Below are 14,417 nucleotides of genomic sequence, written 5' to 3'. Positions count from 1 at the left end.
GATCAAATATTACTCCGAGGTTTCTTACGGTAGTGCTAGAGGCCAGAGCAATGCCATCTAGAGAAACTATGTCATCAGATAAAGAGTCTCTGAGTTGTTTGGGGCCAAGAACAATAACTTCAGTTTTGTCTGAATTTAACATCAGGAAATTGGTGCTCATCCAAGTTGTAATTAGCAAATGTTTGCATGCTTACAAGCTAACCTATGATGTTGAATGTCATTATAGCAGCTAAACATCAGCATGTTAGCATTGTCATTGTGAGCATGTTGCGTGCCGGTGTAACCTTAGACTACTAGGGGTGGGCCGGTGTAAAAATGTTCAAATCGATTTGATATTGAGCTAAAACTGGATCAGACTGGTGGACTGAATTTTACCTCTTGAGTCACATTTGACTCAGCAGCTGCCCCCGAAAGAAACATAATGAGACTCAACTCTGTTGCTACCTCCAACCACGGAGCAACAATGCCTCCCTATGTTTGTACATCTTACTATATAATGAAAAACTCTGTCTGTCTGTGGGTGTGTCTGTGTCTCTGTTCCACATTTTTCTCCTCACTGACTTGGTCAATCCATGTGAAATTTGGCACAGTGGTAGAGGGTCATGGGAGGATGCGAATGAAGCAATATTACATCAATTGGCCAAAGGGGGGCGTTATAGCAACCGATTGAAATTGCAAACTTTGAATGGGCATATCTCATGCCCCTTATATCGTAGAGACATGAAACTTTGCACATGAAAGTTTGCACAGAGAAATTTAACTCTAATTGGCAACTGGGTGGCGCTATAACAAGAGAAAAATGCTTAATAATGGCTAAAATGTGACCGATCGCTGTGGCTCCCCCTGTGGCCGAATGTTTGTTTTTTTTTTCAAATTTTTGGTATGACTAAGTCATGGTATGGTATGCTGTACATAATCACGGAAACTGTCAGTGTGTCATTCTGTCAGTCAGTCATTCTGTCTGTCCCACATTTTTCTACTCACTGATGTGGTCAGTCTATGTGAAACTGCACATAGGTATTGAGGATTGGCATATGTAGAAGGTGACAGAGCTACCAATGGGTATGGACTAGTTTTATACAGAGCAGCGAAAGGGAATAATGGCACAACATTCCTGGCTCAAACAGGCCGTATTAAAGGGGTTTGAAAGAGCAACCGTATCATCTCATCATCCCCAAAAAACACATGAACTTTCTGTTAAACAAACATAATGTGCCCCAGGTACATTTTCATGCTGCCGGCTTTGTCACAGCAGTAAATTGCACATGGCCTGAACAAACATAATATTATGTTAATCATGTTTTCATGTTGCTTATTGCTAATGCAACACAAGTTGGACTAAGTGCTGTGATGCCATCGACACAGGTTGCTGACGTAGGCTTCCTTTTAATTTGCGAGAATGTGTCATAACGGCAAATGCCAGTTTAGCCAGTTTGCTAACCGGTTAAAGCTCATACACGGGACCGGCAAAACCGGGCAACTCTACAAAGCACTGCTGTGACTAAGTATAGTCTCATACAGCAGTTGGTGTGGCCTCACTCGTACTTAAGGAGGTCCAGTGAGCTGTTTTTAATGTATCAGTCTCCAACAGGCTTGTTGGTTTACACTGCAGCAGATGTGGTACGGAATAATTAATCATCTCTGACAAGTCTGCACATTAAACACAGAGGTGTCTGTGGTTATTTTGCAACTGTCTGGAGCTGGTTGTACAAAAGCAGATCTGTTGTGCGTAATTGTGGCTTTGATGTGACATCAGCACTGCAACTAGAGAGCGCAGGTGGAACACGTACTTTCTGCCTTCAGATGGATGTAAAGAGAGTCATCAGTGTAAAGGAGAGGCAGTTAGAAAAGACCTTTAGCTGCTGTGGATAACAGATGCTGGTAAGAATCACTTATTAATCTTGACTCTTTCTCTCTGGCTCTGATATCATAATCAGAATAAAGCTGAAGGTTTTCTGTGTGATCACACGTCAGCTTTCTCCAGCTCTCTGTTGCTCTCTCATCATCTCTCTTTCAGTTTCTTTCATGCTCACCCTTGTTTTTTTCTTTCTCATTTTCCCTCACATCATCGCGCTGAATCAAAACCAGAATGGCCTTATCTGTGTGACAGATACACCTGTGCTGCCAGATCACTCACGCAAATCAATCACAGACGATAGAAGAGAATACAAAGTGAGTTCATTCTTGCATGCTATTTTTACTTTATGGAACAAAAATAAATTAAAAAACGAAAAACAAATCACCATATTTCAGCGATCACAGTGGGATCTTTACTCAGTACTCTACATTTGCAGTTATACTAATCCTCTTTTCAGCACCCAGTATTATTTTAATCTCTCTTTTGTGTTGAAAGTTGTCGGTTGGTTCAATTTTCCTTTTCCAGCCTGGAGATAGAGACAGAAATAGGACTGTACATCAAGCAGATTGTTGAGGGTTAAACTGAAGGATCAGTCTCTGAGTGGAAGTATGCACAGATGGGTCACAGAGACGTCACAAGTGGAGTATTAAATAAGGATATGACAGCAGTGATGAATAATGGGCAGATGCAGTGTCACTCAGCTACTTTGTAACATCCGTCTTGTAAGTCTTTCCAATAAAATGCAAACTAGGTGTCTATCTGCTGGGTTGAAGCTGCATGAACAAGTTTTCTGTCTGAGGAAAATGTCAGGAAAATCTGAAGAGTTGATTTGCACTGGGAAAGCTGCTCCTGAATGTGTCAGCTGATACTGGAGGTATTTTATGAGTATTAAATGTTCTACTATAACTGCTATACAGCGTAGCCACCATGTACTTCCTATAGATGCCACAAAAAATGGGTCATTCATTTTAACCCTCCTGTCGTGTTCATGATCGACAGATGCTCATGCACACACCTCCACTGCTTTAACTGCTGTGCAATAATACTGAACTATTTAAAGGTTTCCCCCAGGAAACCTTTAAATAGATAAGCACACATCAATATCCCATTTGGCTGTGTGTTACTGCTTCTCTCTGCTTGAAAAATCTAAGAATGTTTCCTTTTTTTTTCTGAAATTGCCACATGCTGCTTTGATTGATGACTGCTAAGCAAACTGGATGCTCTTTTACACCATATAAAAGTTGACCCCTAACAATTAAATAGTTAGTAGCACTTTTTACATAGAGACTGACATGCAGAGATGGTCGCAAGCCGGAGTCGAACCTGCGACCGCTGGAGCAAGGCATCGCCTCTGTACACGGGGCGCCGGCACTATCCACTACACTACCGACGCCCCGTTGACAGTGCTTTCTAAACAACAACAATGGCATTAACATGTCAATAACAATAATTTATCGTCCCTGTTATAAAGCAGCTGATCTCATCCTCTGCTCGGGGGGGAAGGAGCTCCTGGACCTCATTGTTTTCCCAATTTGTGGACATATACGGCCACTGTTCTTCTTCTTTGAGTTAGCCGCTAATTGCTAACAGCTGCTTTTTTTAAATCTCTGGCAGTGGGTTGCATGCATAAAGCGTCGTCAAAATGTCACACCCATACCGCCGATAGTCCTGTCTTGTATACAGACACAATTTCGATGCTGTTGCCACCTCCTGTGGTGGCGAAACCACTTTGTTCCCCCATGCTGCGATCGTACCTTGTATACAGCGCGCAACAGTGATCCAAAAACTAGGAAAAGTTTTGATCATCAAATTCAAATCAATCTGCATTTGAAAGTAGTCCCCAACAAATGGCCTTTTTACTCCTGTTAGTAATTTTGCTAAACTAACTAACTAGTGTTCGGTGGAAATTACATGTTACAGATGGGGATATCAGAAAGTTTTGAGAGATATACTGGCACATAGATGGTGTTTTCATGGCTTTTGTTAACAATAGGAAAATAAGCCTTGTCCATTGGAGAAATTTGTCCCTTAAACTTTTCATAAGAAATTCATAAATAGGGACCCACTGACTTTGTCTTGAACTTGTAACAAAAAGTCTGGATGAAAAGCAAGCTGTCTATCAAGAAGGAATTTTAATTTACCCATTATGTGGCATATAGTGGTCTCCAAACTTCAATGTCAGCTTGATGACAATGCTGTCCCCCGGCCAGAGTTTTCCTGAGGGACTCCAGACTTCTCCATGAAGATCCTGAATGACTCCTCTCTGTTTCTTTGAAACCACAATTATGACCTCCATTTTTCCCTCGAAATATTCTTTTCAGAGCCGATTCTCTCTCCCCCCGCTATCTTACCCTAATGTGGCATCTGTGGGCAATTACCATTACGTTTTCATACAAGGCCAGCCAACAGAGGAAGCTGTTGTATTGGAGCTCTCAGCATGAGTTTGCTGGCTGCGTGGAGGGACGGCAGGAAGGAGGGATGGTGGGAGGGATGGATGGCTGCTGAGGAGGTCTATTCATGTCTCCAGGCGAAGCCATACTTGAGTAGACTCTTATTGTGACGGTGACCTTTCTGTCACCATGCAGCCAACACAAAGCAGCCTCATATGAGGGTCAGCTGAGCTGCTCTCTTTGTTTCTCATCCTGTCTGTCAACTCTTCACTCTGCCTCTCTTTCCATGACTGTTGCTCCTTACTATGTGATTTATTATATTCCCTTAATATTATCTATCAAACAGCCATCCATTCTAAAGTGACAGATGTAAGCAAGTTAGCATGATGGACCTATAAATATATAGTAAAACCTCGATGAAGTGATTATAACAGCTTGCATGACCTTTAACTTTAGGTGTGATAATCAGAGGATATCCTGTGGCTTGCAGCAAAAGCCAAATCCTGTGTGTCGTTGGTCTGGTTTAAATCCTTGGCTACAAATGACTAAAGTGGGAACGCTGATGAGAGATGCCTTTCATTCTTTCATCAATACTGTTTCCTTAAGAAAATTCCATTGGCTCTTCTCATTAACCAATGTTAGACTGTATGATTATAATAATAACAATAATATATTTTATTTATGGAGTGCTTTTCATAGTACTCAAAGACACTTTACATTAGTTAGTTTGAATCAGGAGAGGTCGTGCAGTCTCGAATGTGTTTGAGGAGAGAGTTCCAGAGGGAGGGGGCGACTCCGGAGAAGGCTCTGTCACCCCAGGTCCGGTGCTTGGTCCTGAGAGGTGGAGTCAGAAGGTTGGCATCAGAGGAGCGGAGACTGCGGGAAGGAGTGTGGTGGTGGAGCAGGTCGGTGAGGAGGGAGGGAGCCCGGTTATGGAGGGCTTTATGAGTGATGAGGAGGATTTGAATTGGATGGGGTGCCAGCGGAGGTACTCGAGGGCAGGGGTGATGTGATCACGACAGCAGGAATGAGAATGGGCAGCAAAGTTCTGGATGTGTTGGTTTATCTAGGACTTTGGGTGATGTTACATAAAGAATGCAGCTACAGTAGTCAATCCTGGATGTGATGGGAGCTAAGAGCGAGGACGAGAGTGATGGGTGGATACGAGCTATGTTTTCAAGGTGGAAGAAGGCAGTACTTGTGATTTGATTGACATGAGATGTTATGTATGATGGCTAACCTGTGTGTTAGAAGTTACATTTAGAAAATAGAGTAGAATAGAAATCTTTATTGCCAACTGACATCGAAATTCGACTTTGGCTTCACAGCCAGCAAACACTGAAAAAAATCATTTTTTATGAGCTAGATAATAAGTGGGCCAAATGGTTGGGATCAAAGTGTTAAAATATTAACAACTACATGTCATAAATAGATGTTAGATGCTAAAATAGATACTAAAATATTAACAATTCATGCATATCTTAAATAGACATCATAGCAGTCCCTCATATCTAATAAAAGTCATTTTGTTTAGGAAGGTGACGGAGGACAAATAAAAGATCTCTTAGAGATGTATTTTGTTGCTGCAGGTATCTTCCTGAAGGGTGTTTTTCAAATTAATTAAACAAAGGCTGTGAAGGTTACTCAATAGACAGTTCAGGAACCTTGTTGTTGTGTTAGTGTTGCTTTCCTACCTGTGTGTGTGGTGTACAGCTCCCCCAGCTGTAGAGACTGGAACTGATAAGATTTTATTGATGCCAGTGCCATTATACATTCTGCTTATCGGTCTGATTCTTTATTGATTTCCTTATTGATTCACGATCAGTTTTCTGTGTGGAGAAAAGGAAGGCTTGTACAGGTTTTCAGCATTAATGCAAGTGTTTCATTATCTCTGAGTCTGATCTCAGTGTGGAAACAGTAGAAAGAGGGCATGCATGTGGCTCAGGTGTGCAAAGGCTCCACTGTTTTACTGTTTTCTTAGTCAAAGACAAAACCTGCTGAGCCTGCCTGGGTGGCACTAATGTTATTATAAGATGATATTTACCCTTGGTAACAAGATGTTGCTTGGTCGAGAAGCAGTGGCACTCATGTAGAGTTTCAAATATGGAATGTATTGGAATTAAAGCCCATGTTTGGTAAGAAGGTGTTTCAACATAGTGCTGGTGTTTCCACCCTTACTTGACATTATTGTTTTACAGGCATTATAAGCTGCACTGTTGACATCTTTCTGCATCTTTCTCTCTGCCATGACTCCTTGTTACAAGTTTCCAGCGGCACATACAGTATGAGTCTGATGGATCGGACAATTTGGAACCAGTTCTAACAACTTTGGTTATGACTTTGGTACTTCTTTGGTACTGGAACTTTGGAACTTTGGTAATCACTCTCACTTTTAGCTCAGTTTTTGGTCTCCACCAGCTCCTGAGGGAGATATCTATCTCTTAAGCTGCTAAATACTCCATTGTGTTCATCAGCCAGTTGCTAACTGCATCCGTCAGCTATGTCAGAGCTATTTCACAAAAAAAAAACAGCTGCTGCTTGAAGTAGCGTTGATAGGAGCAGAGAGACTAATTGTGCTTTTAGATCTAGAGTTTGCTTGCTTTGGTCCGAATCACAGAGAAATTTTGTTACAAAGTTGCATAATTTCTTAGAGTTGGTTTGTGTTCTTATGGCAGCATTTACAGGCAGACCAGATAAAATGCCTTGCACAAGAACGCCAATCTTGATTGGTCAGAATTTCCATGTGGGAAAAATCCAGGAAGTAAACAAAACGTTGAAGAAGAGTACACTTGCAAGATGAATGCAACACTTTCTAATGTCACAATGGAGGGACAACTACGCAGGTTGATTTTAGTGCTGGTCATCGTGTCCTATATTGCTTGTATTGTTAATTTTAGTCAAACCATACAGTTTGAATACGAGGCGCGGCTCCATCTAGAAAACAATGTTTTGATGCATTGGATGCACCGAATTTGCATATTAAGGCAGCACAGGAGCAGGTGAAAATTAATAATCTGCCAGGACTGCAACATGCTTATGTTTAACCCAAACAATCATAATGCAACTGCAATTGGTTCGGATCGAGGTCAGAACACGTTCTTACCACAAACAAACTGCACCAGAGTTTGTTTTTAACCGAACCGAGGCCACCTCTTCAAGAACGTCTTGGTCTGGTTGTTTTGGTGTGCACCCGAGTGTGATTGCTGTGTTCACACCTGCCCAAAAGAAACACACTTGGGGGCAAATAAACTTGAGTTCTACTGAACCAAACCAAACAGGGCAGGTGGGAAAGCACCCTTTACCAAACTTGTTTTGTTGAAGAGTGCATTTTGACTTGTTTAGGAATCGGAACTCAAAGTCTAGGACATGGACTTGTCAATCTTGACTTTGGACCTGACTTTAGACTTAAGTGCAAAGACTTTTGCTAACCTAAACAAACCTAAATCAAAGTTGCAGGTTGTAAAACCAAAACAATGAGCTGAAAGACACTAAAAGGATGTGCCATCCATTTTAAAAATGAAAATATTGATAATTGCCGTTTTGTCCGTAGAGAAAGATTTAGGTGTTGAGTTTCAGCGTAAATAGAATAAACGTGTCTTTCTGTATTGTACTGAGACCATGATCTTGCCTTCACCACAACCAAGTGCTGCCAGTACCTGAACCTACCAACAAAAACCTCAGTCATGCTTTAATTGCTACAAGCTGATATTGTAGTGCAGGAGCGTGTTGATAAAAAAATCTTACGTGGGTGGTATTACATTTTCTCAGACAGTATATGAATGTGATTTCCAGAGGACATGGTTGATGAGGTTTGCCACGGTGCCCAGGCAACATTATTGGATAAATAATGTTTGAATGAGGATTACACAATCCAGAGTGGATTTTGAAAGCAGGGTGTTCAGAACATTGTTTCCCTGTGACTCATGGGACTACAATGTTCCTAATTCTACAGATGTGGTCAACATGTGGTCGATCAACTCCTCTGCTGTTATCTTTTCTGCTTCTTGGCTAAGAATAGTTTTTACCGGCTGTAGTTTGAGAGTGTTAATGCCTGTAGTCAACAAACATGACATTGTTGCTATACTGTTTTGTTTGACAGTCATGTTAGACCTCAGTACAAACATAGTAGTTCTCATAAAGACTTTAAAAAAGACTTGACCTCAATTACATAAACCTCATAATTATAAGTTTAGTTTGCCCTGTTTTGTTTCAAAAGTGTTTTGGAGCTCTCAGTGTTCTTCATGGATGTTTTGGAGGTCAGTCTGTAGTTCTTGGCGGAGCTGCCAGCCAGAAGGTCGTACATGGAGTTCAGCAGCAATGCACTCCTCATTTCAGAGCACTGGTAGTGTGTCTCTTACAGCCTCCTGTATAATTGTTGGGTGAGTGCAACATCCCAAGTGTATCTTATACATAGTGTGAGGTCCATTAAATATGCCATATTAAACAAACTTAAGGGCACTTTGGCCCCAATTACTCTAGTACATAGAGAGGTACTTAAAGGGGAACGCTAATTAAATGAAGAATTCCAATGTTATTTCCATGGCCTAGGAAAATTCAATTAATATTTGTGACAGAGTCCAGCACAATTCCGTTTTTGAAGACCCACAACTGCCTATAACGGCCAAACTCAGAACCAGAAGTGACCCATTACCCATCAATTATGATTAAGTCAAAGCCGCATCCGCCTACACCCATTAATAAAAGTCCCGCGACCCGACCCGCACCCATGATTAAACACACACAGGCTACACTCACTCACCTTAAGCTTGGTTCTCCGTTCTTGAATTACAAACCCAGCGGAGGAAAAGTCTCTTTCACTGGCTGTGTATGATGCTGGGATGGTGAAAATATTCTGCGCAATCATTGTTGGGTTAGGAAACATTTCGGCATTCTCCTTCCACCAAAACCTCAAAATGATCCTCCTTGGGTGTCTTGAACTTGATATAGGCTGCCACCTCATACTCGGGCTGCAAAGTTCTATTGCTTGAGTCCTCGACGTTCAATCAAATGTGACGGCGGGGTCAAAGGTTCAACTTGTGTCACTGACTTTCAAAATTAAAAGGAATTGCAGCTTGATAATAGTGATTTAGCTGTCAAACTTACAGATATACTGCACATTTTATGTATTTTTGTTCTCACCCAATGCCCACCCGTGCCTAGGTCTTTTTTACCCATGCCCATACCCCTGATTTTTTGGACCCACAGAATTGTTGTTTTCTTTTTTATACCCAAATGAGGGTTATTTTATTGTAGTGTTCTTAGTTCTGAAAAAGAGCATACACCCATATATTCAGACAACGTATTCTCATAGAACTGTTTGTATGATTTCTTACGAAAACTGCATGTACAACAGTTTGTATGACATCCTATGATTTAGTATGGCATTAATGTAAAGTTACAGAGGTTAGATTTAGGCAATATAAGTTCCAGTGGTCAGGTTTAGGAACAGAAACATGGTGAGAACGTACTTTAAAATGACTCAGAAGGTCACACGGTTCCAAACAAGCGACTCCAGGGGAAAGTTTCAGGTGAAAGTCCGTTTTTTGTGACCCATCCACCACCCCAACCTGCCTCCTCACAAGCATGCTTGGGACTGCTTCCTTGTTTATTGCCGTAAGTGCATTGGTCACGTGATCGCAGCCTTTCAAAATCCTTAGGATATGTATGAACTTAGGTGCATAATTTTTTAACAGGAGAACATCCAAACAGTTTGTGAGAACAGCCTGACTCAGAATATTTCCCAGGGTGCTCTCAGTGTCATCTATAACATCATTCCCAACTCTTGGATTTGGGAGAAAGTTTCAGTGTTTACAATATTTTTAGACTGCCTTAGCCCATAGGAATAACATGAGTTTTGAAAATGGGCATAGTTCCTCCTTAGTCCTGAGAATAAAGAACAAAATGCCAAGTGAAACTGTGTGAAACTACAAAATGTTCCCAGAAGGAGAGTGGGGAAGTACAAGAAAAACAGCTACACTCATTTTTTGTTTTGTTTAAGGCACAAAAGAAAACAGAGATTTTTTTTTAAAGAATCAACTACGTATGAAGTAAAATAGCATGCGTGTGTGAACCTGCTTTTACTTTTTAATATGTGCTCTTTTAGTGATGTGTCAGTACATGTGTATCTGTCATGACTGATGATGCATTGTTTTGATTAAGCAAGATAATGGATGAAAAAAAGAAAAAAAAGAGTGAAAGGCACAAAGAATATGAAACATACGATATAGTAATATAAACAGAGCAAAGTTTGCATTACCCTTATATGTCTGTTAACTTGTGCTGAGAAAATGGAACTGACACTTCAGGCAGCCATATTGGAGGTCCTCAATGTTAGCAACGTTAGCAGGTGATAATATTTAAGAGTTGAATAGACAAAGATTATTATTGACTTATAAACATTAGAATTCAGGTAATGCGCCATTTTGTGTCTTTTACTCTGTGTATCTTATGTTTTGATCCCTGTTTCTCTTCCTCTCTCTTTCGTCCCCTCATCTTCCTCACATCAATCTGCAGTCTCTAGCGGCTTCTGTCACCAGCTTCTCCTTTATGAAAACTCAACTGGCAGACAGGAACTAGACGTCCTCTCTGCTGAGAAAACTCTGCTCGAGCCTCTCAAGTCCTATACCTGGCACAGTAGCTGAGAAACCATTATACTCTCTCCAGTGGCATTTTTGGCAGTCGAACGTGCCACGAGGTGTTGGAACAGTTGGAGTGATGAATGGCAATGCTGGCTTTTTCTGTAGGAAGATTTTCCATTAAGTCATTCTGTGCTGTATTGCCAGTGATAAATTATTGTTTAACTTGACAGTGAGTTAATGACATCCGTTAATATGAAATGATTTTATCCATGTTATGTACAATCTCAAGATAATATGAAACACTGTAGAACCCATAATGAGCAAGAGTAGAATGGAAAACTTAACAGCTACAATGCTGTATTAACAGTGGATCAAATGACTTAGTGTAATGTGACAGTCGCTCTTTGAGACAAACCCATGGAGAATTATGACCAGACTCTTTGCAGGTGTTTTAGTGTCTTTCAGTCTTTACGGCTTTGGTTTTAAGGCCTGAGGCTGGTTGCACAAAGTACCTTAAGTGAAGATTTTCCTTTAAATCCCAGTTAATGTTTCCTTTAAATAAAACTGGTTGCACAAAACATCGTTAAGTCTTCTCCTTAAGGTTTTCTTAAGTTTTTCTCCTTATTTTGGTCTTCTACTTAAGGAATTGACCTATGGCTAAGCCACGCCCCCCTCCACTCACTCGGACAAAATATCAACATTCAGTTTGCAATTGCATTACTTGGAACAATGTGTCAGTTTTGTTGTTTCTGTTGTTTTTTGTCTGTTTAAAATTAATTAATAAACACTTGATAAAAAAATGATAAAAAAAAACATTCAGTGACCAGCGCTATGGCAGGTGTCACAGTACACGGCATTTCGCAGGAGGTAAGTGATGATTTTTTGGGAGCGTATCTATGTTTCCCAGGTTACAAAAAAGGTTCTATGTTCCCCGGGTTCTATGTTTCCCGCTCAACCAAGCGGGAAACATAGAACCCTTTTTGGTTGAGCCGGAAACATAGAACCCAGGAAACATAGGGATGACCCCGATTTTTTGAGACATAACGATCAAATTTTGGTGCATCAAAGTGCCACTGAAGTTAAGGTTTTTGGCTCAGAATATGAGAAAAGGATAACGGCCTTTTTACCATCTTTACCAAGAGTGTCTCTCCGTTAGTTTGGTGCTACAGTATTTACATTGAATCATTCAGCATAACATTTGCGTACCTTTGTTATCTCTGCGATTACAGATAAATTAATGACGCTAAGCTCCAGAAGTTAACATTAGCTTAACTAGAGCCCTTTGGACAACAGCTAACAATGATGTACTTAACTAGAGCCCTTTGGACAACAGCTAACAATGATGTACGATCACCACAGTACAAAAACTAGAACAAAATAGGCTAATTAACTCCTAGAAAACAAGGTGACATGATGAACAATGCAGCTAGGAGCTAACGTTAGGCTAACTTTAGCTAATGTTAGCTAGAGATGTTAACGACAACTTTATATTTCTTTCCAGCAAAGTGGCAATATGTTGCCTCAAACACGATGTTGACTTACCTTAGAACAGATGTAGACATCATTGTTAATCTTATTCACATTGAGTTGATGTTGTGGTCTAACAATACCACACAACTTTATCCAAAGGAGACACTTTTCATGGTTGAGATGTGGTTTAAAGGGTAAAAAATACACCTCGTCGCCCAGCCTCTCAGGATACTTTGTGTCGGAGTTGCATGTACCCCATGCACACCGTTTGACCATTTTTAGACTTCAAATCTCCGAAAAAGCTCATAAAACCAAACAAAACTGACTTTCTGTAATGCATTTCAATGAATGTCCAGGCAGAGAATGTTCGAGTGTATGAGAATGGCTATACGCACTGTGATTGGCTCATCGCGTTTGAGGGCAGGGCTTAGCCATAGGTCAATTAAGTAAAGTTCATTAAACCATTGCACAGAGGACCTTAGCAACCAAAGTAAGGAAAAAAACATGATGTACCGTAAAACTCGGAATATAAGTCGCACTGGCATATAAGTCGCAGTCTATTTTTTAAGGTCTCAAACAGGGAAAACAAGGTTTTATATGACTATTTGTTAATAAAAACGTTATACAAGTTATTCCTACACTGTTTCCCTTTATTTTTAATTTGAAACACATTCAAAACACAATAACCTCTTAAGCAGCTTTGGTTACTTTTCAGATTGCAATTTTCCAAACAACCTCTTCAGGAAATAAAATTACGGTATAACAACATCTGAGCCATAAAAATGAGTTTAAATTAACGTTAAACTTCTTCTTTTTTTTTTTAAGAAGAGAGCATTACAGTACCTTATTACAGTGTGGGCTGTAACTATACATGCTTACTCAAATCCCAAAAACGAATGAGTTTAAATTACTACGTAGTGGGGCGTCGGTGGCTTAGTGGTGGAGCGGGCGCCCCATGTGCAGGGCTGTTGCCGTAGCGGCCCGGGTTCGGGTCCAGCCTGTGGCCCTTTGCTGCATGTCATCCCCTCTCTCTCACCCCCTTTCACACTTACCTGTCCTGTCCATTAAAGGCAAAAAATGCCCAAAAAAAATCTTAAAAAAAAAAAATTACTACGTAGCGTAGGGTGACCATATTTTGATTTCCAAAAAAGAGGACACTCGGCCGGCCACGACATAGCCTACTTAAATGATACTCGCAGTTTACTCAAAGATGCCTATAATTTAAATTTTATATGTATGGATAGAAAATTCAGTTATATTACAAAATAATATCTCTCAAAGACAGAAATTCAGATAGGTCCCAATAGGGGACACATACACACACTAGAGTGTGGCGATCTGAGCCTGATGGTACCCGACGGGTCGGCCGGGTTTGGTCAAAAATTTAGTTATAAATTGTATTCGGGCTCGGGTCGGATTCGGTCAGCTTTCAGTGAAAATGTAGTGTAAAAATAAATAAAATCCTATTGTCTGTCCTGTTTATTGCTTGGCCACTGTTATTTACGTGACAACACCTGAACATAACACACACAGACGCACATTGGCTGTCTTCACTGGAAGTCTCGGACCTCCAGCCGCCCGCCTCCGCCTTGATTAAACGCTGAAAATAAAATAAAAGAGGGAGACAGGTTTTTCCTATTTTATCTTATTTTGTTTTATTTCTCCCTCTCCTCTCGCTAGAAGCGTCGGACCTCCCGCCTCCCGCTCCCGTCTCAAACACGGAGGTCTCCCTCTCCGCAGCTGAGCACCCACGGCGCACACCCAGCCTGTTAAATAGCCTGTAACCACTGTGTGACACAAACTCAGTGCTTTGGTCATTAAATAATGTCGGGCTCGGTTCGGGTTCGGACAGAAATATGCAGAAATATGCACACACACATAAACACACGGAAAACCGGACATTATCATCAGTTTATAAAAGATCCCCGGACGCCCCGGACGGGACGTGAAAAGTGGACATGTCCGGGAAAAAGAGGACGTTTGGTCAGCCTAACGTAGCGCCATCTTGTGGGTCAAATTACCAATGTCAGCATTTGCCTTGGTCTATAGGTCGCACCGGGCTATAACCCGCACCCAACTTTTTAGATGAAAAAAAAGGGAAAAAAAGTGCGACTTATACAC

The 14,417-nt window shown here is 40.9% G+C and overlaps 1 protein-coding gene across 7 annotated transcripts in view; it reads left to right on the top strand.

Moving 5' to 3' along the window:
* Positions 1-14,417, top strand: part of rhbdf1b (rhomboid 5 homolog 1b (Drosophila)) — a 60,488-nt gene that overhangs the window by 6,959 nt on the left and 39,112 nt on the right. Inside the window, exon 2 of one of the 7 annotated variants that reach the window (XM_050060616.1) lies at positions 2,089-2,172. The exons of 5 other annotated variants lie outside the window; for them this stretch is intronic. The gene's annotated coding sequence lies outside the window, so the exon portion shown is untranslated. Of the gene's footprint in view, positions 1-1,786; positions 1,882-2,088; positions 2,173-14,417 lie in introns of those variants that run through there. One more of the 7 variants, XM_050060617.1, reaches the window with a different exon arrangement.

This window comes from Epinephelus moara, chromosome 13, assembly GCF_006386435.1.
Source record: "Epinephelus moara isolate mb chromosome 13, YSFRI_EMoa_1.0, whole genome shotgun sequence".
Lineage (NCBI taxonomy): Eukaryota > Metazoa > Chordata > Actinopteri > Perciformes > Serranidae > Epinephelus > Epinephelus moara.
Note: the sequence above shows the minus strand (reverse complement) of the source record. Positions and strands in the feature narration are given on the sequence as shown.